The sequence below is a fragment of the Antechinus flavipes genome, chromosome 2, assembly GCF_016432865.1.
Source record: "Antechinus flavipes isolate AdamAnt ecotype Samford, QLD, Australia chromosome 2, AdamAnt_v2, whole genome shotgun sequence".
Taxonomy (NCBI): Eukaryota; Metazoa; Chordata; class Mammalia; order Dasyuromorphia; family Dasyuridae; genus Antechinus; species Antechinus flavipes.
This window is the reverse complement of record NC_067399.1, coordinates 44,348,921-44,373,630: the sequence shown is the minus strand read 5'-3', so window position 1 is coordinate 44,373,630 and position 24,710 is coordinate 44,348,921. Positions and strand designations below refer to the sequence as shown.

General features: G+C 32.8%; 1 protein-coding gene across 1 annotated transcript in view; it reads right to left on the bottom strand.

Moving 5' to 3' along the window:
* LOC127547701 (carbohydrate sulfotransferase 4-like) overlaps nucleotides 1-15,466 on the bottom strand; it is a 34,267-nt gene extending 18,801 nt beyond the window's left edge. The window contains exon 1 of the mRNA XM_051974671.1: nucleotides 15,354-15,466. The gene's annotated coding sequence lies outside the window, so the exon portion shown is untranslated. The remainder of the gene's footprint in view (nucleotides 1-15,353) is intronic.
* Nucleotides 15,467-24,710: the final 9,244 nt, after the last annotated feature.

The following is a 24,710-nucleotide window of genomic DNA, read 5'->3' as shown; positions in this document are numbered from 1 at the left end:
AAAAACAAAAATGCAGATAGTTTACATTCGTTTCCCAGTGTTCTTTCTTTGGGTGTAGCTGCTTTTGTCCGTCATTTATCAATTGAAACTCAGTTCTCTTTGTCAAAGAAATCCACTTCCATCAAAATATGTCCTCATACAACATCGTTGTCGAAGTGTATAATGATCTCCTGGTTCTGCTCATTTCACTTAGCATCAGTTCATGTAAGTCTCACCAGTCCTCTCTGTATTCATCCTGCTGGTCATTTCTTTTTTTTTTTTTTTTTTTTAATTTTTATTTAATAATTACTTTATATTGACACTCGTTTCTGTTCTGATTTTTTTTTTCCCCTCCCTCCCTCCACCCCCTCCCCTAGATGGCAAGCAGTCCTTTATATGTTGGATATGTTGCAGTATATCCTAGATACAATATATGTTTGCAGAACCGAACAGTTCTCTTGTTGCTTAGGGAGAATTGGATTCAGAAGGTATAAATAACCCGGGAAGAAAAACAAAAATGCAGATAGTTTACATTCGTTTCCCAGTGTTCTTTCTTTGGGTGTAGCTGCTTTTGTCCGTCATTTATCAATTGAAACTCAGGTCTCTTTGTCAAAGAAATCCACTTCCATCAAAATATGTCCTCATACAACATTGTTGTCGAAGTGTATAATGATCTCCTGGTTCTGCTCATTTCACTTAGCATCAGTTCATGTAAGTCTCGCCAGTCCTCTCTGTATTCATCCTGCTGGTCATTTCTTACAGAACAATAATATTCCATAACATTCATATACCACAATTTACCCAGCCATTCTCCAATTGATGGGCATCCATTCATTTTCCAGTTTCTAGCCACTACAAACAGGGCTGCTACAAACATTTTGGCACATACAGGTCCCTTTCCCTTCTTTAGTATTTCTTTGGGATATAAGCCCAATAGAAACACTGCTGGTTCAAAGGGTATGCACAATTTGATAATTTTTTTGTGCATAATTCCAGATTGCTCTCCAGAATGGTTGGATTCGTTCACAACTCCACCAACAATGCATTAGTGTCCCAGTTTTCCGGAATCCCCTCCAACATTCATCATTATTTTTTCCTGTCATCTTAGCCAATCTGACAGGTGTGTAGTGGTATCTCAGAGTTGCCTTAATTTGCATTTCTCTGATCAATAATGATTTGGAACACTCTTTCATATGAGTGGTAATGGTTTCAATTTCATCCTCTGAAAATTGTCTGTTCATATCCTTTGACCATTTATCAATTGGAGAATGGCTTGATTTCTTATAAATTTGAGTCAGTTCTCTATATATTTTGGAAATGAGGCCTTTATCAGAACCTTGAACTGTGAAGATGTTTTCCCAGTTTGTTGCTTCCCTTCTAATCTTGTTTGCATTAGTTTTATTTGTACAAAGGCTTTTTAATTTGATGTAATCAAAATTTTCTATTTTGTGATCAGTAATGGTCTCTAGTTCATCTTTGGTCACAAATTTCTTTCTCCTCCACAAGTCTGAGAGATAAACTATTCTATGTTCCTCTAATTTATTTATAATCTCGTTCTTTATGCCTAGGTCATAGACCCATTTTGATCTTATCTTGGTATATGGTATTAAGTGTGGGTCCATGCCTAATTTCTGCCATACTAATTTCCAATTATCCCAGCAGTTTTTATCAAATAATGAATTCTTTTCCCAGAAGTTAGGGGCTTTGGGTTTGTCAAACACTAGATTGCTATAGTTGACTATTCTGTCTTGTAAACCTAGCCTTTTCCACTGATCCACTAATCTATTTCTTAGCCAATACCAAATGGTTTTGGTGATATATGCACAATTTGACAGCCCCTTGGTCATAGTTCCAAATTGCTCTCCAGAATGGTTGGATCAGTTCACAACTCCACCAACAATGTATCAGATTCCCAGTTTTTCCACCTCCTCTTCAATATTTATCATTATATTTTCCTGTCATTTTAGCCAATTTGAGAGGTGTCAAGTGGTACCTCAGGGATGTCTTAATTTGCATTTCTCTAATCAATAATGATTTAGAGCATTTTTTCATATGACTAAAAATGGCTTTAATGTCCTCATTCAAAAATTGTCTGTTCATATCCTTTAACCATTTATCAATTGGGGAATGACTTGTATTCTTATAAATTTGAGTCAGTTTACACTGGCTTTTTCCAGCTTTTATCCCCAGCTTTTTGCTTTTCTTCCAAATCTTGGCCACCTTGGTTTTGATTTTTAATTTAATGTAATCAAAATTATCTATTTTACATTTCATAATGTTCTCTAGTTCTTCTTTGGCCATAAATTCCTCCTTCTCTAGAGATCCAACAAGTGGACTATCTCTTGTTCTCTTAATTTGCTTGTATTGTCATTCTTTATGTTTGAATCATGAACCCATTTAGACCTTATTTTGATATAGGGTATTAGGTGTTGGTCAGTGCATAGGTTCTATCATACTATTTTCTAATTTTTTTTTCTAATTTACAAAATGAGGAAAATTATGTTTTTGTCTGGCAACTCTATACAATTATATGTTGCAGAGAAAGTGTCTACCTGCATTAGTACAAAAAAAAAGAGCTTCAATAGGATATTCCAAACATTGATAAAATAACAATTCTGTATCCCTGCTTCCTCTGTACTAAATACTTAAACTTACATCTTTATCTTCTTTTTAGGTGGTTACAAAGAATTGTTATCATGCAACACGGTACACAAAATATTTTTGTGCTAATACATTTTAAATAGACATTGCTTTGAGTACATTCATAGACAGGAACCAGTTAATCTCTAAGGTACCTTCCCAGATCTAGGTCTAATGTTTCTGTGATTTCCCTGGATCTTCAGATTCCTCATCTTTCAAACAGGAAAAAGAATACTCATACCAACAGGAAGATGGTAAAAATTAAAATGAAGTATGTGAAACAATAAAAATGTGACACAAAATGCTAAGTATTACTAGCTCAAGATATGTCGGCTATGTTAACTGATGATGACCTATATTGTGGATTATCTAGTGTCTAGATGCTGCTTTATTTTTTTTTTCTTTTTGAAAGAATTTTATTATTCTAAATTTGACAAATGCCAGATAAAATAGGTATTTCCATACAAAGTAGAAGAGAAAAAGACTACTATACATTACACTGCAGGTTTTTATTATATTCATTATTATGCTTTTCTGTGTTATATATTTCTTTTTAAGTAAATAGCTTCAGCTTGTAAGTTTCTTCCTGTTTATGTGTTTCTAAAATAAGACTCCAAAGTCCTTTTTTTTTTTTTTTTTTTTGGCTACCTCATCTATAACCCCATCCCACGTAAAATCCCTTTCCTTCCTCATTAGAAAAAAGGAAAATCAAGCCTTTAAAATGTGGATCCATAGCCATACAAAATATAATGTAATATTAATAATAATATAAAATATAATAAATTCCCACACTGATAGTGTCTAAAAATGCATATCTTATACTACATCTTGAGACTATTATACCTCTGGCATGATTTAGTCATTGCATTAATGAGAGTCTCAAGTCTTTCAAATTGTTTTTTCTTTATAATGTTATTGTTATTGTATAAAGTGTTTTGGCTTTTCTCACTCTATTCTCCAATAATCTGGACAAAGCTTCTCATTGAAGAATGGCTTTTATTCCTCTAAATTTGAATCAAATCTTCTTCTATCTTGGATATGAGACCTTTAGCAAAGAAACAGTACAATAAAAATTTTCTAGCTGTCTCTTTTCCTTCTAAAGTCAATTATATTGGTTTTGTTTATGTAAAAGACTTTTTTCATTTTGCATAATTGAAATTGTCCATTTTCTATTTTTTAATCCCCATTATCCATTGTTTATGAATTTTCTCACCTATTCATAGTTGTGAAAGATATATTCTTCCTTGTTTCTCTAGTTGTTTATGATGTGACCTCAAGTCTAAATCTTACATAAGCTTTTCTTGACATGTGATGTCAGATGTTGTTCTGCCAGATTACTTTTCAATGTTCCCAGACATTTCTGTTAAATAGTGAGTCTTTACTCCAGTAACTAGGGTCCTTATGTTTCTCAGACACTACAGTCTGTGTTTATTTGGTTTTTTTTTGTTTGTTTGTTTTTTATTTATTTAATAATAACTTTATATTGACAGAATCCATGCCAGGGTAATTTTTTTACAACATTATCCCTTGCACTCGTTTCTGTTCCGATTTTTCCCTTCCCTCCCTCCACCTCCTCCCCTAGATGGCAAGCAGTCCTATATATGTTAGATATGTTGCCGTATATCCTAGATACAATATATGTTTGCAGATCCGAACAGTTCTCTTGTTGCACAGGGAGAATTGGATTCAGAAGGTAAAAATAACCCGGGAAGAAAAACAAAGATGCAGATAGTTCACATTCATTTCCCAGTGTTCTTTCTTTGAGTGTAGCTGCTTCTGTCCATCATTTATCAATTGAAACTCAGTTAGGTCTCTTTGTCAAAGAAGTCCACTTCCATCAGAATACATCATCATACAGTATCGTTGTCAAAGTGTATAATGATCTCCTGGTTCTGATCATTTCACTTAGCATCAGTTCATGTAAGTCTCTCCAAGCCTCTCTGTATTCATCCTGCTGATCATTTCTTACAGAACAATAATATTTCATAACATTCATATACCACAATTTACCCAGCCATTCTCCAATTGATGGGCATCCGTTCAATTTCCAGTTTCTAGCCACTACAAACAGGGCTGCCACAAAAATTTTGGCACATACAGGTCCCTTTCCCTTCTTTAGTATCTCTTTGGGGTATAAGCCCAATAGAAACACTGCTGGATCAAAGGATATGCACAATTTGATAACTTTTTGGGCATAATTCCAGATTGCTCTCCAGAATGGTTGGATTTGTTCACAACTCCACCAACAATGCATCAGTGTCCCAATTTTCCCGCATCCCCTCCAACATTCATCATTATTTTTTCCTGTCATCCTAGCCAATCTGACAGGTGTGTAGTGGTATCTCAGAGTTGTCTTAATTTGCATTTCTCTGATCAATAATGATTTGGAACACTTTTTCATATGAGTGGTAATGGTTTCAATTTCATCATCTGAAATTTGTCTGTTCATATCCTTTGATCATTTATCAATTGGAGAATGGCTTGATTTCTTATAAATTTGAGTCAGTTCTCTATATATTTTGGAAATGAGGCCTTTATCAGAACCTTTAACTGTGAAGATGTTTTTCCAGTTTGTTGCTTCCCTTCTAATCTTGTTTGCATTAGTTTTGTTTGTACAAAGGCTTTTTAATTTGATATAATCAAAATTTTCTATTTTGTCATCAGCAATGGTCTCTAGTTCATCTTTGGTCACAAATTTCTTTCTCCTCCACAAGTCTGAGAGATAAACTATCCTATGTTCCTCTAATTTATTTATAATCTCATTCTTTATGCCTAGGTCATGGACCAATTTTGATCTTATCTTGGTATATGGTGTTAAGTGTGGGTCCATGCCTAATTTCTGCCATACTAATTTCCAGTTATCCCAGCAGTTTTTATCAAATAATGAATTTTTATCCCAAAAGTTAGGATCTTTGGGTTTGTCAAACACTAAATTGCTATAGTTGACTATTCTGTCTTGTGAACCTAACCTTTTCCACTGATCAACTAATCTATTTCTTAGCCAATACCAAATGGTTTTGGTGACTGCTGCTTTATAATATAATTTTAGATCAGGTACAGCTAGGCCGCCTTCATTTGATTTTTTTTTCATTAATTCCCTTAAGATTCTCGACTTTTTATTGTTCCATATGAATTTTGTTGTTATTTTTTCTAGATCATTAAAGTATTTTCTTGGAAGTCTGATTGGTATAGCTCTAAATAAATAGATTAGTTTAGGGAGTATTGTCATCTTTATTATATTTGCTCAGCCTATCCAAGAGCACTTAATATTTTTCCAATTATTTAAGTCTGACTTTATTTGTGTGGAAACTTTTTTGTAATTTTGCTCATATAATTCCCGACTTTCCTTTGGTAGATAGATTCCCAAATATTTTATGCTATCAACAGTTATTCTGAATGGAATTTCTCTTTGTATCTCTTCTGTTGGATTTTGTTGGAGATGTATAAAAATGCTGAGGATTTATGGGGATTTATTTTGTATCCAGCTACTTTGCTAAAATTATGAATTATTTCTAATAGCTTTTTAGTAGAATCTCTGGGGTTCTCTAGGTATACCATCATATCATCTGCAAAGAGTGATAGTTTGATTTCCTCATTGCCTACTCTAATTCCTTTAATTATTTTTCTCGACTCTTATTGCAGAGGCTAGTGTTTCTAATACGATATTGAATAATAATGGTGATAGTGGGCAACTTTGCTTCACTCCAGATCTTACTAGGAAAGATTCCAGTTTTTCCCCATTGCATATGATGCTTATTGATGATTTTAAATATATGCTCCTGACTATTTTAAGGAAAAGTCCATTTATTCCTATGCTCTCAGTGTTTTTATTAGGAATGGATGTTGGAGTTTATCAAATGCTTTTTCTGCATCTATTGAGATGATCATATGGTTTTTGTTTGGTTGGTTATTGATATAGTCAATTATGCTAATAGTTTTCCTAATATTGAACCAGCCCTGCATTCCTGGTATAAATCCTACTTGGTCATAGTGTATTATCCTGGGGATGATTTTCTGTAATCTTTTTGTTAATATTTTATTTAAGATTTTAGTATCAATATTCATTAGGGAGATTGGTCTGTAATTTTCTTTCTCTGTTTTCAGCCTACCTGGTTTAGGTATCAGTACCATGTCTGTGTCATAAAAGGAGTTTGGTAGGACTCCTTCAATCCCTTTTTTTTCAAATAGTTTATTTAGCATTGGAGTTAATTGTTCTTTAAATGTTTGATAGAATTCACATGTAAATCCATCTGGTCCTGGGGATTTTTTCTTAGGGAGTTGATTGATAGTTTGTTCTATTTCTTTTTCTGAGATGGGACTGTTTAGGACATTTACTTCTTCCTCTGTTAGTTTGGGCAAGCTATATTTTTGGAAGTATTCTTCTATTTCATTTAAGTTGTCGAATTTATTGGCATAAAGTTGGGCAAAGTAACTCCTAATTATTGCTCTAATTTCCTCTTCGTTAGTGGCGAGTTCTCCCTTTTCATTTTTAAGACTAACAATTTGATTTTCCTCTTTCCTTTTTTTAATCAGATTTACTAAGGGTTTGTCTATTTTGTTGGTTTTTTCATAGAACCAACTCTTAGTTTTATTAATTAATTCAATAGTTTTTTTTACTTTCAATTTTATTGATCTCTCCTTTTATTTTTAGAATTTCAAGTTTACTGTTTGACTAGGGGTTTTTAATTTGTTCCTTTTCTAGCATTTTTAGTTGCAAGCCCAATTCATTGAGCTTCTCTTTCTCTATTTTATACAAATAGGCCTCTAGAGATATGAAATTTCCCTTTATTACCGCTTTGTATTTCCCATACATTTTGGTATGATGTCTCATTATTATCGTTTTCTTGGGTGAAGTTATTAATTATGTCTATAATTTGCTGTTTCACCCAATCATTCTTTAGTATGAGATTATTTAGTTTCCAATTATTTTTTGGTCTACTTTCCCCTGGCTTTTTATTGAATGTAATTTTCATTGCATCGTGGTCTGAAAAGGATGCATTTACTATTTCTGCCTTCCTGCATTTGAGTTTGAGGTTTTTATGTCCTAATATATGGTCAATTTTTGTATAGGTTCCATGAACTGCTGAAAAGAAAGTGTACTCCTTTCTGTCTCTGTTACATTTTCTCCAGAGATCTATCATATCTAATTTTTCTAGTATTCTATTTACCTCTTTGACTTCTTTCTTATTTATTTTGTGGTTTGATTTATCTAATTCTGAGAGTGCAAGGTTGAGATCTCCTACTATTATAGTTTTGCTGTCTATTTCTTCTTGCAGCTCTCTTAATTTCTCTTTTAAGAATTTAGATGCTACACCACTTGGTGCATATATGTTTAATACTGATATTGCTTCATTATCCAAGCTACCCTTTAGCAAGATATAGTGCCCTTCCTTATCTCTTTTAATTAGATCAATTTTTGCTTTAGCTTGGTCTGAGATCAGGATGGCTACCCCTGCTTTTTTGACTTCACCTGAAGCATAGTAGATTTTGCTCCAACCTTTTACCTTTAACCTGCATGTATCTCCCCGCTTCAGGTGTGTTTCCTGTAAACAACATATTGTAGGATTCTGGCTTTTAATCCATTCTGCTAACCGCTTCCTCTTTATGGGGGAGTTTACCCCGTTCACATTTATGGTTAAAATGACCAATTCTGTATTACTTGCCATCTTGTTAACCCCGGTTTATGCTTTTCTCCCTTCTTTCCCCCTTACCCCCCTTTCCAGTATTAAGCTTGTGAGCACCACTTGCTTCTCATAGCCCTCCCTTTTTAGTGTCCCTCCCCTGGCCTTAGAGTTCCTCCCCCTATCTTACCCCTTTCCCTCCCAGTTTCCATATTCCCTTCCACTTAGCTTATTCCTTCCCTTTTCACTTTTCCCTTCTCACTTTTCAATGAGGTGGGAGAAGTTTCACCATAGATTGAATATGTCTAAAATTTTTCTCTTAAAGCCAATTCTGAAGGCAGTAAGATACCCACTATATTCATCCCCCTCCATTCTTTCTCTCAGATATAATAGGTTTCCTTTGCCTCTTCATGAGATGTAGTGCCCCCACATTACCCTTTTTCTGGTACAATGTCCTTTCCCATCTAGTTTCTAGAACAAGGTATACATGTATTCTTTATACATCTTTATAGCCGAAATATAGTACCCAAGATTAATCTTTACCTTTTTAGATTTCTCTTGAGTTCTAGATTTGTAGATCAAATTTTTTGTTAAGTTCTGGCTTTTTCATCAAAAATAGGTGAAATTCGCTTACTTCGTTGAATGTCCATCTTCTTCCCTGGAAAAAGATGCTCATTCTAGCTGGGTAAGTTATTTTTGGTTGCATACCAAGTTCCTTAGCCTTTCGGAATATCATATTCCGGGCCCTTCGATCCTTTAATGTGGATGCTGCCAGATCCTGGGTGATCCTTATTGTGGCTCCTTGATACTTGAATTGGGTTTTTCTAGCCACTTGCAATATTTTTTCCTTTGTCTGAGGGCTTTGGCATTTGGCCACTATATTTCTTGGTGTTTTGATTTTAGGATCCCTTTCAGTAGGTGATCGATGAATTCTTTCAATGTCTATTTTACCCTCTGTTTCTATGACTTCTGGGCAGTTCTCTTTGATAATTTCCTGGAATATAGTGTCCAGGCTCTTTTTTTCATCATACTTTTCTGGAAGTCCGATGATTCTCAGATTGTCTCTCCTGGATCCGTTTTCTAGGTCTGTTGTCTTCCCTAGAAGGTACTTCACATTCTTTTCCATTGTTTGATTTTTTTGGATATGCTTGACTGATTCTTCTTGTCTCCTCGAGTCATTCAATTCCATTTGTTCAAACCTGATTTTCAATGAAGTATTTTCTTCACTCACTTTTTAAAAATCTTTTTCTAATTGTCCAATTGAGTTCTTTTGTTCTATGGAATTTTTTTCCATTTCACCAATTTTGTTTTTTAGAGAGCTATTTTCTGTTTCCAGTTCACTAATCCTATTTTTCAAGGATTTTATTTCTTTATCCACTCTCTCTTTAACTGAGTGGGATGACTTCTCCAGATTCTTTTGCCAAGCCTCCCTCTCCTTTTCCCATTTTTCTTCTAGCTCTCTTGTGAGAGCCTTTTTAATTACTTCTATGAGGTTCATCTGTGCTGAGGAACAGATGATCTCCTCCTTTGGGGATTCACCTGGGGACTGTCTGTTTTAAGTCTCCTCAGGATTTAGAGTCTGCTCTCTATCTGTATAGAAGCTGTCAAGAGTTAAAGTCCTCTTCAATTTTTTGCTCATTTTGTTAAAGAATCAAAGACAAACTAGCAAAGAAAAAAAAGGAAAAAACCCTAAATGGAAACTGTTTTCTTTGGGGGGAGGGGCTGGGTGGTGTTACCGAGCTTCCTCTACAGACTGCGGGGCAGCAGTGAGGCACTGGCCCTACTGTGCTACACCTGCGCTCTGAGATCCGAGAGCGTGCTGAGACACTGTGGGGGAGGGGTGGCCAGATCCCAAGAGACTTCAGCTGTTTGGGGTTGTGTTCTTCACCCCCCGGACATTTTTAGCTTCTCTGCTGGGCTGCTGGCTTGCTGCCAGGGCAAAGTATCCAGTCCTGTAGCGAAGCTCTCCCCGCAGAGACGGCTGCGATCATACTCCACCCCCTCTCCGCTCTGCTCCTGTGCTCTCGCTGCCGCTGCCCTCAGCCTGCGCCCGATCTAAAACCGTCCCCGCCCTCGAGCAAAAACAGACCTTTCTTGGTGAGTTTCAAGGATGTCTTCTCTTGGTAACTATTTGTTGGGTTTTTTTTTTTCAGTCAAGCATTAATTCAGAGGCTTATAATGAAATGGATAATGAGAGAAAACGAGGAGCTTACACAGCTGTGTGCCTCCTCTCTGCCATCTTGGCTGGAAGTTCTGTGTTTTATTTGTTTTTACGTACTATATGCCTAATCTATTTCATTAATTAACTCTAACTTGCATCTTTATTTTTAAAAAGTTTTGATGATTATTGCTTTATTTAATCACTTGAGATCTGATAGTACCTAAATGATATTTTCTCCCAACCCTGACAATATCTTTGAGAAAAATTCAAAGCCAGAAAATAGTAGTCTACTTGACTTTTCCACTATTCATAGTTGTGAAAGGTATGTTCTTCCTTGTTCCTCTAATTTATTTATGATATAATTTTTTTGGTATCTGAGTAATGTCTATTTGGAGTTTTTCTTGGCATATCTGTAGTTGATACCAAAGTTCTGCCAGACTGCTTTCCACTGTTCTCAGAAGTTTTTGTCTAATAGGAGTCCAAGGAATTCAATATATGTTAAATATGTACAATATATGTCCAAGTAATCCAATATATGTTAAACATGTACAATTCTTCTATACATATTTCCACATTTGTTGTTCTGTACAAGAAAAATCAGATCAAAAAGGAGAAAACAGATTAGAGAGAAAACTAAAAGCAAGCAAACAACAACAACAAAAAGATGAAAATATTATGTTGTGATCCATATTCAGTTGCAACAGTTCTCTTTCTGGATACAGATTAACCATATTTTTGATAAAGTCTCTATGTTGTGGACCATCAATCATGGTCCGCTAACATTTACTGGTCTTAAATTTTCACAGGGAAATATCAATAATGAAACCATGTTTACATTCAGCCTTCAGCTTACCCAAGACACAGGCTTATTTGAAGAAGCTCTTTCCCATCTTAGCAACCTCATTCTCTAACTTCTCAATATCAATTCTACCACATTTGTAGATAAAATGGCCAGTTTTGTTGAATTTGTTAAACATCTATATGTCCAATATGACAATGTTAATGCCAGGCTTTTCCTTAACCATTTTTGTGATGGTTTTCACACCTATGTCCTCTGATGACAAACCTATTATGAACAAACTACTGAAAAATATTGATAACTATATTGTTATATCATTTGAAATTTGATGGTTCCTGAGTACTATTTTCTCTGAAATCTTACACTGTCTTCAAGAAGAAGACAGGCAAGAAGAGACTGTTCTATCCGACAATTTAATAAACTGCTATTAAATTATGTCTTCAAATAAGTAGATCTGTGAATAATCCAAGAATCTCCTTTATGCCAATATAGGATATCACATGTTAGATCAAATATCCCACACATTGCAGTCATTCTTCCTCAAGTCTTGTTTTGGTTCTCAGCAGAGAGAATATCTGAAGGATCTAATTTCTATAATGAAAATGTGGATTTACACTTTGGACATATTTGTCAGCTCTTGGCTTTCAGTGGAATATTCAACTTTAGTGAAAGAAGTAAGAACACACACCCAGACTCAGTTAGATATAGAAATGCAGCTTACCCAATAGGGAAATAGAAAGATAGGGGAAAGAAAAAGAGGGTAGGTGGTGGGGATGATAACAGGAGATCAGATTAAAGAAGACAGTGGTTAAATTAAAAATAGATCTTGGAGGAGAGACAAGATAAAAACAGAGAAAAGAAGAAACAGAAGAAAAAGAGATAGAAGAAAATACACAATTAGGACTTGTAACTCTGAATGTAAATAAAATAACTTCACCCACAAAATAGAAGATAGCAGAATGAATTAAAATTAATTATATGTAATAGTATGTTGTTTACAAAAATCACACTTAAAACAGAAGGACACACACAGAGTTAAAATAAAGGAGAAGAATATAATATGCTTTAGCTGCAATAAAAAAAAAAAAAAGAAAAGAAAAGAAAAAAAGGGCTGTTGGCAAACATGATCTCAGACAAAGTAAAAGCCAAACAGGACCTAATTAAAAGAGATAAGCAGGGAAACAACATTTTGTTACAAGATACCATAGGAAATGATGTAATACAAAAAAACTTACACATTTCTCCAGTAAAGCCCTCATTTCTCAAATATATATTGAATCAAATTTATAAAAATAAGATCCATTCCCAAACTGACAAATAATCAAAGGATAAGCAGTTTTCAGAAGAAAAAAATCAAAGCTATCTATAATCGCATGAAAAAATGCTGCAAATCATTATTCATTTGAGAAATGCAGATTAAAACAACTCTGAAGGACTACTTCATATCCATCAAATTGACTAATATGACAGAAAAAGAAAGTGACAAAGAATATTAATAATAATATTAAGGCACTATTATCCTATTTTTTCCCCATTTCCTCTAACATTTGTGGATATGTGAACTGATCCAACCATTTTGGAGAGCAATTTGGAACTATGCCCAAAGGGCTACAAAATTGTGCATAGCCTTTAACCAAGCAACTCACTATTAAGTCTGTACCTCAAAGAGATTTTCTTTTTAGGGAAAATGACCTGGTTGTATATTTATAGCAGCTTTTTTTTTTTTTTTGGTCATGGCAAAGAATTGGAAATTGAAGGAATAAAGATCAGTTGGGGAGTGGCTGAATAAATTGGGTTATATGATTATGATAAAATACTGTTGTACTATCAGAAATGCTTTTAGAAAAACCTTCAATGACTTATATGAACTGAGCAAAATGAAGTGAGCAGAAGCAGGAGAGCATTATATATGTGAGTATGAGTGTATGTATATATGTATGTGTGTATATGTACATATATATATACATGTATATATAGTGGCAGTAATATTGTACAATGATCACTTGATCATTGTATATTCACAACTGTGAATGACTTAGCAATTCTCAGGAATATGAAGATTCCAAAGGACTTATGATAAACATGATAAACTTTATGATAAACATGACTGATAAATCATAAAGGACTAAATAAAATTAAACTTTGTACATTCTTTATTTGAGAAGATGATTACATGTAATCCCTCAAAATTTTATCACTGACAGTGATTTTGGAGGAAATCTGCTGAGGACCTCAATATATTGGAATGCTCTCAAAAGAGTAGAAAAGAGAGAAAATGGGATGCATTATGAAAGGAGGAAAGGGAGGAAAGAATAGAGAAAATTATCTCACATAAAGGAAACACACAAGGAAGAGTTTACACAATTTAAATGAAAGAAAGTATTAGGCAATACTTGAATCTCACTCTCAACTGAACTAATTCAAGGAGGGGAAAATATACATTCACATATAATTGGGTACAGAAATTCATCTTATTCAAGAGGAAAATAGAAGGAAAACAGATTAAGAGAAAGTCAGGAGTAAGGGAGATAAAAGAAAGAGTATACTAAGAGAGACAGAGGTTAGGGGGGAAACCCCCAAACTCTTAAGGAAGACACAGAATAAAAAGAAAAGGATAAATGTAAAAAATTATGTTGATGAGAAATATGTAGCTAGTAATCATAACTGTAAATGGATAAGCTTACCCATGATAAAAGATAGCAGAATAGATTAAGAATCAGAATCCATCAGCACGTTGTTTACAAGAAACAAACATGAAACAGAAAAATAAAACTGCGTTATAAAAACAAGAGACTGGAGCAGAATGTATTATGCTTCAGCTAATGTAAGAAAAGGGGAGGCAGGATAATAATCATGTCTCAGACAAGACAAGGGCAAAAATAGATCCATTTAAAAGAGATAAATAGGGAAACTACATTTTGCCAAAAGATACCATAGACAATGAATTCATATAAATATTGAACATATATACACAAAATAACATAACATGGTGGAGGGGAAGTGGTCCATAAAACTCTATGATTTAACAAAACTATAAGAATTCTATATTTTAAGGAAAAAGGCACTTCATTATTATAATTTTTCAAAGATTTATCATATTCATTTTAATATCTCAATAGGGAAGTTGCCTAATATCATTTTTTAAATTTCACATAAAAGTATGTTTTTAAAAGCATATTTTCATGGATAATTTTGATTACTTTAAATTAAAAAAGTAAAAGATAAAAGGAGTAATTATCTCATACAAATGTGTCATAAAAGGAAAAACTAATACAAAATAATCTAGTGGGAAGAGTGGAAAAGGTGGGTAGTGCTGGAACTTTACTTTCATCAGGAATGGTTTAAAAAGGGTACAGTATATATATTTAGAAACATTTAAAAGTCTCCTAAATTCAAAAAGAAATAAGAGGGCAAAGGGAAAGGGCAGGGTAAAAGATTTTAGAGGGGTGGGTAGGTTAAGAAATAGAAGGAGAAAGTAGTACATAAAAGTAAAGGAGAATCCAACTTCTTAACCACATAGGGAATTTTTAAACAATTAAATGTAAATTAAATAACAGTAACTTTGACTTACATATACTAATATATTTATGCAATTTTTTAGACATTTAAAAAGACATAAAAAAAGACATTATATAAGTTTTACTAGGTCTTTGATAATGAAGTAGATCGATCTCCCTCAAAGTACTGGAACTTGTTTTTATACATTTGTTCTTTGTAAAATGTAAGATTGTATTTCCAAGTGATAAAAATTTGTTTTGTATTGTAAGATTCCCAGTTTTAATCTATAAAATAATTATTTGTTTTAATCGCAAAGACAATGAAATAAGAAACATCCTGAAATAATTTGCCATTTTCTGAAATCTTCTATATTTTATACTAACATTTATAAATAATATCTTTTTTTTTGAGCTTGATATTTTATAATATGAACACCTTCCACATAAAGAGAGCAGACAGTTAATTGACTCTATGCTCTTTATAATGCTATGTTCTTGGTTAATTTTATTCTTATTAGTTCTTACTTTATAACCTTACTTCTATTGAAATACAATTTTGAGTTAATTTTGTATTGCTGATTTTATCACAAGTTTACATTTCTAATATACCTGCACAATTAATTGAAAATATAGTAATATTATTAAATTTTACTTACTTTTCAGTTGCTTCCTAATTTTGAAACAAGCTGTCTTCTTTCTGTGACCACACTGAAAACTGGGAATTTACTAGTTCTAATTTGCATTTCTCCAATAAGTAAACAACTTTCCTTTTTTTTCTCCACCAGGATAAATGGATTACTTTACAAGGAAGTAGTGAATAAAGCAGATCAACTTTGATTTATGGTAGAGAAAACAACCTTTGGTCTTTGAAGAATTCATATCACTTATTTTTCTGCCTCTGAGAACAGAGTATTGTCATCTTATTTGTGTGTCATTTGCCTCCTTTCCCTACCCAGCTTGTTCAAAGCCATAAAGGCAGAAAGAAGTTCTACAGAAAGTTTCTACTCTATATGATTTAAGTTTTGAAGAGAAACACACATGAACAGATATATGAATGTATTTGCTCACCAGTTTTTTCTTATCTCTGATGCATTTATTCAAAAGGTTTAGGAACAATCTTTAGTTTTAGTTTGTAGTAATAGAATTGAAATTAATGAGAAAATCATACAAATAATTCATAATTTCATTAAAGGAAATGATAACAATGAAAAAACATATATTAAAACCTATGAGATGCAGCAAAAACAGTAATTAGAGAGAAGTTTATAACTCTAAATGCTTATATCAATAAAATAGAGAAAGAAGAGACCAGTGAACTATATATATATATTTATTTTAAACTATTAAATGAACAAATTAAAAATCCCCAATTAAACAAATTGTAAATTAAACATGAGATTAATAAAATTGAATGTAATAAAACCATTGTTAATAAAACTGCTGTTTTTTTTAAAAAATAAACTATTAGTTATTGTAATGAAAAAAAAAAAGAAGAAAAATCACTCAGTATCAAAAATGAAAAGGGTGAACATACCACCAATAAAGATGAAATCACAGCAATTATTAGGAGTTATTCTTCCTAATTGTATGCCAATAAATTTAACAATTGAAGTGAAATGGAAAACTATGTACAAAAATGTAAACTGACCAGATCAGCAGAAAAGGAAATAGAATATTTAAATAGACCTATTTTAGGAAAAGAAATTGAATAGGCCATAATGAGTGTCTTAGGAAAAAAGAATGAGAACCAGATGGATTGATTTAAAAGTGAAATATTTAAAGACCAACTAATTCCATTATTAAATAAATTATTTGGAACAATAGGCAAAGAAACCCTCCCCCCCTTCCCAAGCTCTTTTTATGAAACAAATATGTACTGATACCTTAATCAGAAGAATAAAAACCAAAAAAGAAAATTAGAGACCCATTGCATTAATGAATATGGGTGTAAAAATACTAAATAAAATTCTGGGTAAAAGATTACAACAATATATTTAAAAGATTATACATGGTGACCAAGTACACCAGAAATGTAGGGGGGGACACATGGCCTACACATAAAGGAAAATATTATAAGAAAATCTGAAGAACATGGAACATATAATTTATCAGGTTTATGACCTTGGTGAATATGTATGTAAAAGCAAGAGAGAGAGAAAGCATTTTGAGGTATAAAATAGATGATTTTGAGTATATTAAATTAAAACATTTCTGTACAAATAAAACCAGCAAATGAAAGATAATAAGAAAGGCAGAAAATGGGAGGGCAGAGGAAAATTTGGAAGATAGTTTCTCAGATAAAAATCTCATGCCTCAACTATATAAAGAGCTTTATCAAATCTATAAGCATATGAATCATTCCCCAATTTATAAATGGTCAAAGGATATGAATAGACAATTTTCCAATGAAGAAACCAAAATAATTTATAGACATATGAAAAAATGCTAATTATTGATTAGAAAATATGAATTAAAATAACCTTAAGATATATTTTACATTTAATAATTAATTAAAATGATAGAAAAGAAAAGAGACCAATATGAAGACAATGTGGAAAACTAGGACACTAACTTATCGTTGGTGCAACTGTGTACAAATCCAACCGTTTTGAAAAGCAATCTGGAATTGTGCCCAAAGAGGCATTAAACTGCCTATATGTGTTGACCCAGAAATACCACTAGGTTTATATTTCCCAAGATAATTAGGAGAAAAGGAAGTGAACCTAGATGTTCTAAAATAGTTGTGGCATTTCCCTGTGGTAGCCACAAACTGGAAATGGAGGAATTGCTGATCACTTGGGGAATGGCTAAATAAGTATATAATTATGAAGTAATACTATTGTATTATAAGAAATGATGAGCTTGATGATTTTAGGAAAACATGGCAAGATTTGTATGAAATAATGAAATGAGCAGAACCAAAACAATGTATATAGTAATAGCAATATTTTCTTAAGAACCACTTTGAAAAAAAAAAAAAAGAACCACTTTGAGCAATTAAGTCATTTTGATTACTCTAAATATTCAAATTATAAGGAAGGATGATATCTACATCCAGAAAAGCAACTGATAAATAGAAGTATGTATATGATTATATATTTATGTCTAATAGTAGAAATCTGAGGGGTTGGGAGAAAGGAAAAAGAAGAAATTTACATGATAATTTTAATATGTATTTATTTAAAAGGAAAATTGAGCTGTACATAATCAATTCACAATTTCATGTATAAGCCTCTTTTTAAATTATAAATTGTTATGGAAATAAGAACTTTAAAAAATAATAAATTGGAGATAATCTCAGAAGAAAGGCATTAAGATTAAGGAAAATTATCATAAATAATAGCTTCAGAGGGCTTTAGGGATCATCTCTTTACTAGCTATTTCCTATAGAATAAAGAAACAAATATGAGCAAGGCCCCTTCTCTCATAGCATTAAGTACCCAATCTAGACAGCTAATAAACATTTATTAAGTACATGATATGTGCTAAGCACAGTACTAAGTCCTGGAGAAAATCATTTAAGGTTTAGCTTTATCTCAAATCTAGTAATCTAAGATGCACTTCTTATGTATAGCTGGCCTTGATTAAGCAGACTCAAGACCTCTGGAGGAACAATTTCTCAAGTCTTTTTAGGATTTCTGCTTAGCCATCCAAACTCAGGAAAAGCAATGCAAAGCAGAAAAGGTGACTAAAGGTCTCCGGACCCAATTGAAACTCTCCTAGAAGAATAGCTATGTTTCCTTCACAGAAAGTCTCAGAAAGGAGAATATCTTGTTTCTTCCAAACTGGAAGAAGACTGGATCTGACAATTTATTTTCCTTAGAAAATGAATGAGAACTTGATCTAGATTGGTCAAGGGATAGGACACCAGACCTAGAGTCAGAAGCCCTAAGTCAAAGAAAGTCCAGCCTCAGATACTTCCTAGCTGTGACCACTTTGCCTCTATCCAACTCAGTTTCCTCATCTGTAAAATGGAAATAATAATACCATCTTCCTCCCAGGATTATTATGTACTCTCAAAAGATGCTTTTAATGGAATATGATGTAGCTGTACACAAATAGTTATAGCAGCTATTTTGGTGGTATCAAAGAATTGGAAATTGAGAGAATGCCCATAAACTGAGAAATGGTTTTAACAAGTTGTAGTATGTGATTGTAATAGAATCTGGATGTGTCATGAGAAATTACAAGAAAGATAATTTCAGAAAAACCTAGGAATACTTGTATGAACTGAGGAGAGTGAAAATAAGAAGAATTGAACCATTGTACACAGTAATAGCAATATTGCAATGATGATCAACTGTAAAAGAATGTAAGAATTAATTCTTGATCCTGCATTTAATATTTGATTTTATTCTTTAAGTGCTTTTATTCTCTAGCCATATTCTATATTGTGCATAACAAACCTATGCCTCTTCTTGTCTCTGAATGAAGAAACTCATATGTACAAAAAGTTCGATCTTATCTCTCTTTAAAAATAGATGCCAAAAGTTTGTTTTCCCATAATCACTGTTAGTTAAAGAAAAACCTTTTTCTCAATACTTCAATAAAACATTAACTCAGCATTTCCTAAAAGATTTCTGCGTGATATCCTTGAGAAGCTAACCTAAAATACCTTTTCCAATAATTAGAAATTAAGGTGATCCTATCTAATCCCTCAAAGCATCATTGAGAATGTATACCTAAATCCCTAACAGTGACCTCAGAATGCAGCAGAGACCCATACATTCAAAAAAAAACATTACTTAGAGATAGGTAAAAATGGTCTTCATCCTACATGTAAGCTATACCAACTTTTTTTTTTTTTTTTTGCTAAGGCAATTGGGGTTAAGTGACTTGACCAGAGTCACAACAATAAGTGTTAAGTGTCTGAGACCAGATTTGAACTTAAGTTCTCCTGAATTCAGGGCTGGTGCTGTATCCATTGCACCAACCAGCTGCCTCTCATACCCACTTTTTAAAATAGAATCAATCATGATCTCTTATTCTATTGCTCCTTGGCCAAATATTTCATTTTTTTCGCTCTGTTCTCTGTTCTATGCTTGTAAAAATGACTTTCATCTTCAATTTTGCATCTATAGCACAAAAGGAGCAAGCCATCAACTCTTTCATTAATAGACACAATGCCCTATGTACCTTGATTTACCTTTTTGTTAAATTTCAGACATGACAATTTAGTGATGGGGTAGGAGTAGTTAAGACTAGTCCTCTTTAAACCTTCTGGAAAACCTTTTTCTTTCTCAGTGCTCCAGAATAAGTTTTGGGGGTTTTTTCCCACCTTAATGGGCAAATTTATCCTGAAGGACCATAAGTGATGTGGCTCTCTCTTCCATCTCAAATTCCACAGTTTTTTCTTGACTTTAAGGTAATTCCCTTTTTGGAGAAAAGTTGCAGCTTTGTTTGTCTCTGTTTGGGGACAGGTGAGAGACAGCACCAGGCCTGAAGTTAGAAAGACCTGAGTTCAAATATAGTCTAAAATATTTAATTACTGTTTGACTCTGGGCAACTTACTTTATCCTGTTTGTTTCAATTTTCTTGTCTATAAATGAGATGGAGAAGGAAGTACTAAACCACTCTATTATCTTTGCCAAGAAAACTCCAGATGGTGTCACAAAGATTTTGATAGCACTGAAAAAAAAATTAAACAACACAAAACCAAAAAAGTATTTTTGAAGGGCTGTTTGTAGTCAATGTGATATATTTTGCTGCGTGTTTTATTTGGGAATTGTGTTGTTGTTTATTTTTCATTTTTATATATTTTTAATAGCTTTTTATTTTTCCAAATACATGCAAAGGTAGCTTGCCAAACCTTGTGTTCCAAATTTTTCTCTTTCCTTCCCCTTTATTCACTTCCAATAGACAGCAAACAATCCAATTTAGGTTAAACATGTGCAATTCTTTTAAACATATTTCCATATTCATCATGCTGCACAAGAAAAAATCAGATGAAAAGGTGAAAGGAAAAAAAAAACAAGCAAACAACAACAAAACACACAACAACAAAAAGATGAAAAATTTTTTTCATTTATATTCAGTCTCCATAGTTATCTCTCTGGATGTGGTGGCACTTTCCATTACAAGTCTATTGGAATTGCCTTGAATCATTCATTGTTGAAAAGAACCAAATCCATCACAGTTATCATCATATTGTTGCCGTGTACAATGTTTTCTTGATTCTACTCACTTCACTTAGCATCAGTTCATGCAAGTCTTTCCAGACTTTTCTGAAATTAGTCTGATCATCATTTCTTATAGAACAATAATATTTCATAACATTCATATACCATAACTTATTCAGCCATTCTCCAGCTGATGGGCATCCCTCAATTTCCAATTCCTTGCCATTACAAACAGGGCTGCTACAAACATTTTTGCACATGTGGGTCCTTTGCCCTCTTTTATGATCTCTTTGGGATACAAGACCAATAGAAACACTGCTGGATCAAAGGGTATGCAGTTTGATAGCTCTTTGGGCAAAGTTCCATATTGCTCTCCAGAATGAATGAATCACTTCACAGCTTCATCAACAATGCATTAGTGCCCCAGTTTTCCTACATTCCCTCCAGCATTTATCATTATCTTTTCCTGTCATCTTAGCCAATCTGAAAAGTGTGAAATGATACCTCAGACTTGTTTTAATTTGCATTTCTCTAACCAACAGTGATTTAGAGTTTTTTTTTCATATGACAATAGATGGCTTTAACTTCCTCATCTGAAAATTGTCTGTTTGTATCCTTTGAATATTAACTGGGGAGTGGCTTGGATTCCTATGAAGTTGACTCACTTCTTTATATGTTTTAGTAACAAGGCCTTTATCAGAAACACTGTCTATAAAAAAATTTTCCCCAGCTTTCTGTTTCCCTTCTAATTTTGACTGCATTGGTTTTATTTGTACAAAAACTTTTTAACTTAATATAATTAAACTCATCCATTCTGCATTTCATAATATTTTCTACTTCTTTGGCCATAAATCCTTTCCTTCTCCACAGATCTGAGAGGTAGACTATCCCTTGTTCTCCTAATATGCATATAATATCACCTTTTATGCATAAATCATGAACTTATTTTGATCTTACCATGGTATAGGGTGTTAGATCATGGTCAATGTTTCTGACATACTATCTTCAAATTTTCCCAGAAATTTTAGTCAAATAGTGAGTTCTTATCCCAGAAGCTGGAGTCTTTGGATTTATCAAACACTAGATGACTATAATCATTGACTACTTACCTTGTGAACCTAACCTATCTCATTGATCCACTACACTATTTCTTAGCCTGTATCAAATGGTTTTAATGACTGCTTTTTTATAATATAGTTTTAGGTCTGGTACAGCTAGGCCACCTTCATTTACATTTTTTCATGAATTTCCTTGCAACTCTTGACCTTTCGTTCTACCAGATGAATTTTGTTATTATTTTTTCTAGCTCTATAAAATAATTTCTTGATAGTTTGAATGGTATTAAATAAGTAGATTAATTTAGATATAATTGTAATTTTTATTATATTAGCTTGGCCTAGACATGAGCACTTGATATTATTCCAATTGTTTAGATATAATTTTATTTGTGTGAAAAGTTTTTTTTAATTGTGTTCATATAGTTCCTGGTTTTATCTTGACAGGTAGACTCCCAGATATTTTCTATTATCAGTTATTTTTTTTAAAGCTTTTTATTTTTAAAATATATGCATGGATAATTTGTCAACATTGATTCTTGCATAGCCTTATGTTTCAGATTTTCCCCTCCTCCTCCCCACACCCTCCCCTAAATGGCAAGCAACCTAATATATTTTATATATATTAAATCCAATATGTGTAAACATATTTATATAATTCTCTTACTACACAAGAAAACAAATCAAAAGGGAAAGAAAATGAGTAAAAAAATGAAATGCAAGCAAACAACAACAAAGAGTGAGAATGTTATGTTGTGATTAATATTCAGTTTCCACAGACCTCTCTCTGGATATAGATGGTTCTCTTCATCACAAGCTCATGGGGACTAGCATCAATCATCTCATTATTAGAAAATGTCATGTTTATCAAAATTGATATCTTATAATATTGATGTTGTTGTGTACAATGCTCTCCTGATTCTTCTCATTTCACGTAGCATCAGTTCATGTAAATCTCTCAGGTCTCTCTAAAATCATCCTCCTGATCATTTCTTATTCATAATAATATTCCCTAACATTCATATACCATAATTTATTCAGCCAGTCTCCAACTGATGGGCATCCATTCAGTTTTCAGTTTCTTGCCACTATACAAAAGGCTGCCACAAATATTTTTGCACAAAGGAGTTCCTTTCCTTCCTTTAAGATCTCTTTGGGATATAAGCCTAGTAGTAACACTGCTGGATAAAAGGGTATGCACAGTTTGGTAACTTTTTGAGCATAGTTCCAAATTGCTCTTCAGAATGGCTGGATCTGTTCACAATTCCACCAACAATGTATTAGTGTCTCAGTTTTCCCATATCCCCTCCAACATTTGTCATTATCTTTTCCTGTCATCTTAGCCAATCTGAGAGGTGTATAGTGGTATCTCAGAGTTGTCTTAATTTACATTTCTCTGATCAGTAGTGATTTAGAGCATCTTTTCATATGATTAGAAATGGTTTTAACTTTTTCATCTGAAAATTGTGTTTATAGCCTTTGACCATTTATCAATTGGAGAATAGCTTGAATTCTTAGAAATTTGAGTCAATTCTCTAAATATTTTAGAAATGATGAGGCAGCTAGATGGCTCAGTGGATAAAAGACCAATTCTGAAGTCAGGAAGACCTGAGTTCAAATCTGACCTTAGTTAATAATTCCTAGCTGTGTGATCCTAGGTAAATCACTTAACCTCAATTGTCTCAGCAAAATAAATAAATAAAAGAAAAAGAAAACAAGCTTTTAAATAAAATAATCTAAATGTTAAAAAAAAGAAAGAAAGAAAGAAAAGAGGCCTTTATCAGAACCCTTAAATGTAAAAAAGTTTTCCCAATTTATTGCTTCCCTTCTAATCTTGTCTTCATTAGTTTTATTTTATCTAGTTTGTTTAAATGGGATTTCTCTTTCTCTCTCACTGCTGGACTTTGTTGGTAATATATAGAAATGCCAATTATTTGTGTGGGCTTATTTTATATTCTGCAACTGTTCTAAAGTTATTAGTTGCTTTTAGTAGTTTTTTGGTTGATTCTCTAGGATTCTCTAAGCAAAACATCATTATCATTTGTAAAAAGTGATAATTTTGTTTCCTCATTACCCTACTCTAATTCCTTCCATTTCTTTTCTCTTATTCCTAAAGCTAATATTTCTAGTACAATATAAAATAGTAGTAGAGATAATGGGTAACCTTGTTTCATCCAAGATCTTACTAGGAATGCTTCTAATTTATCCTCATTAAATATAATGCTTGCTGATGGTTTTAAACAGATGTCACTTAATCATTTTAAAAAAAAAAAACTCCATTTATTCTTATGCTTTCTGGTGTTTTTAATAGAAATGGACATCATATGTTGTCAAAAGCTTTTTCTGCATCAATTGAGATAATCATAAGATTTCTGTTAGTATGGTTATTGATATGGCCAATTATACTGATAATTTTCCTGATATTGAATCAGTCCTGCATTCCTTGTATAAATCCCACTTGGTCATAGTGTATTATCCTGGTGTAATAAGCTTCTGTAATCTCTCTGCAAAAAGATTTTCACATCAATATTAATTAGGGAAATCACTTTATAATTTTCTTTCTCTGTTTTGACTGTTCTGTTTTATGTATCAGGATCATATCTGTGTCATAAAAGAAATTTGATAGCTTCCTTCCCCTATTTTTCCAAATAGTTTATATAGGATTGGAATTAATTGTTCTTTAATGTTTGGTAGAATTCACTAGTAAATTCATCTGACCTGGAGCTATTTTCTTAAGGAGTTCATTAATGGCTTATTCAATTTCTTTTTTTTTTTTTTAATGGAACTATTTCTAATTGTTAAATGGTCAAAGAATATGAAAAGATAATTTTCAGATGAA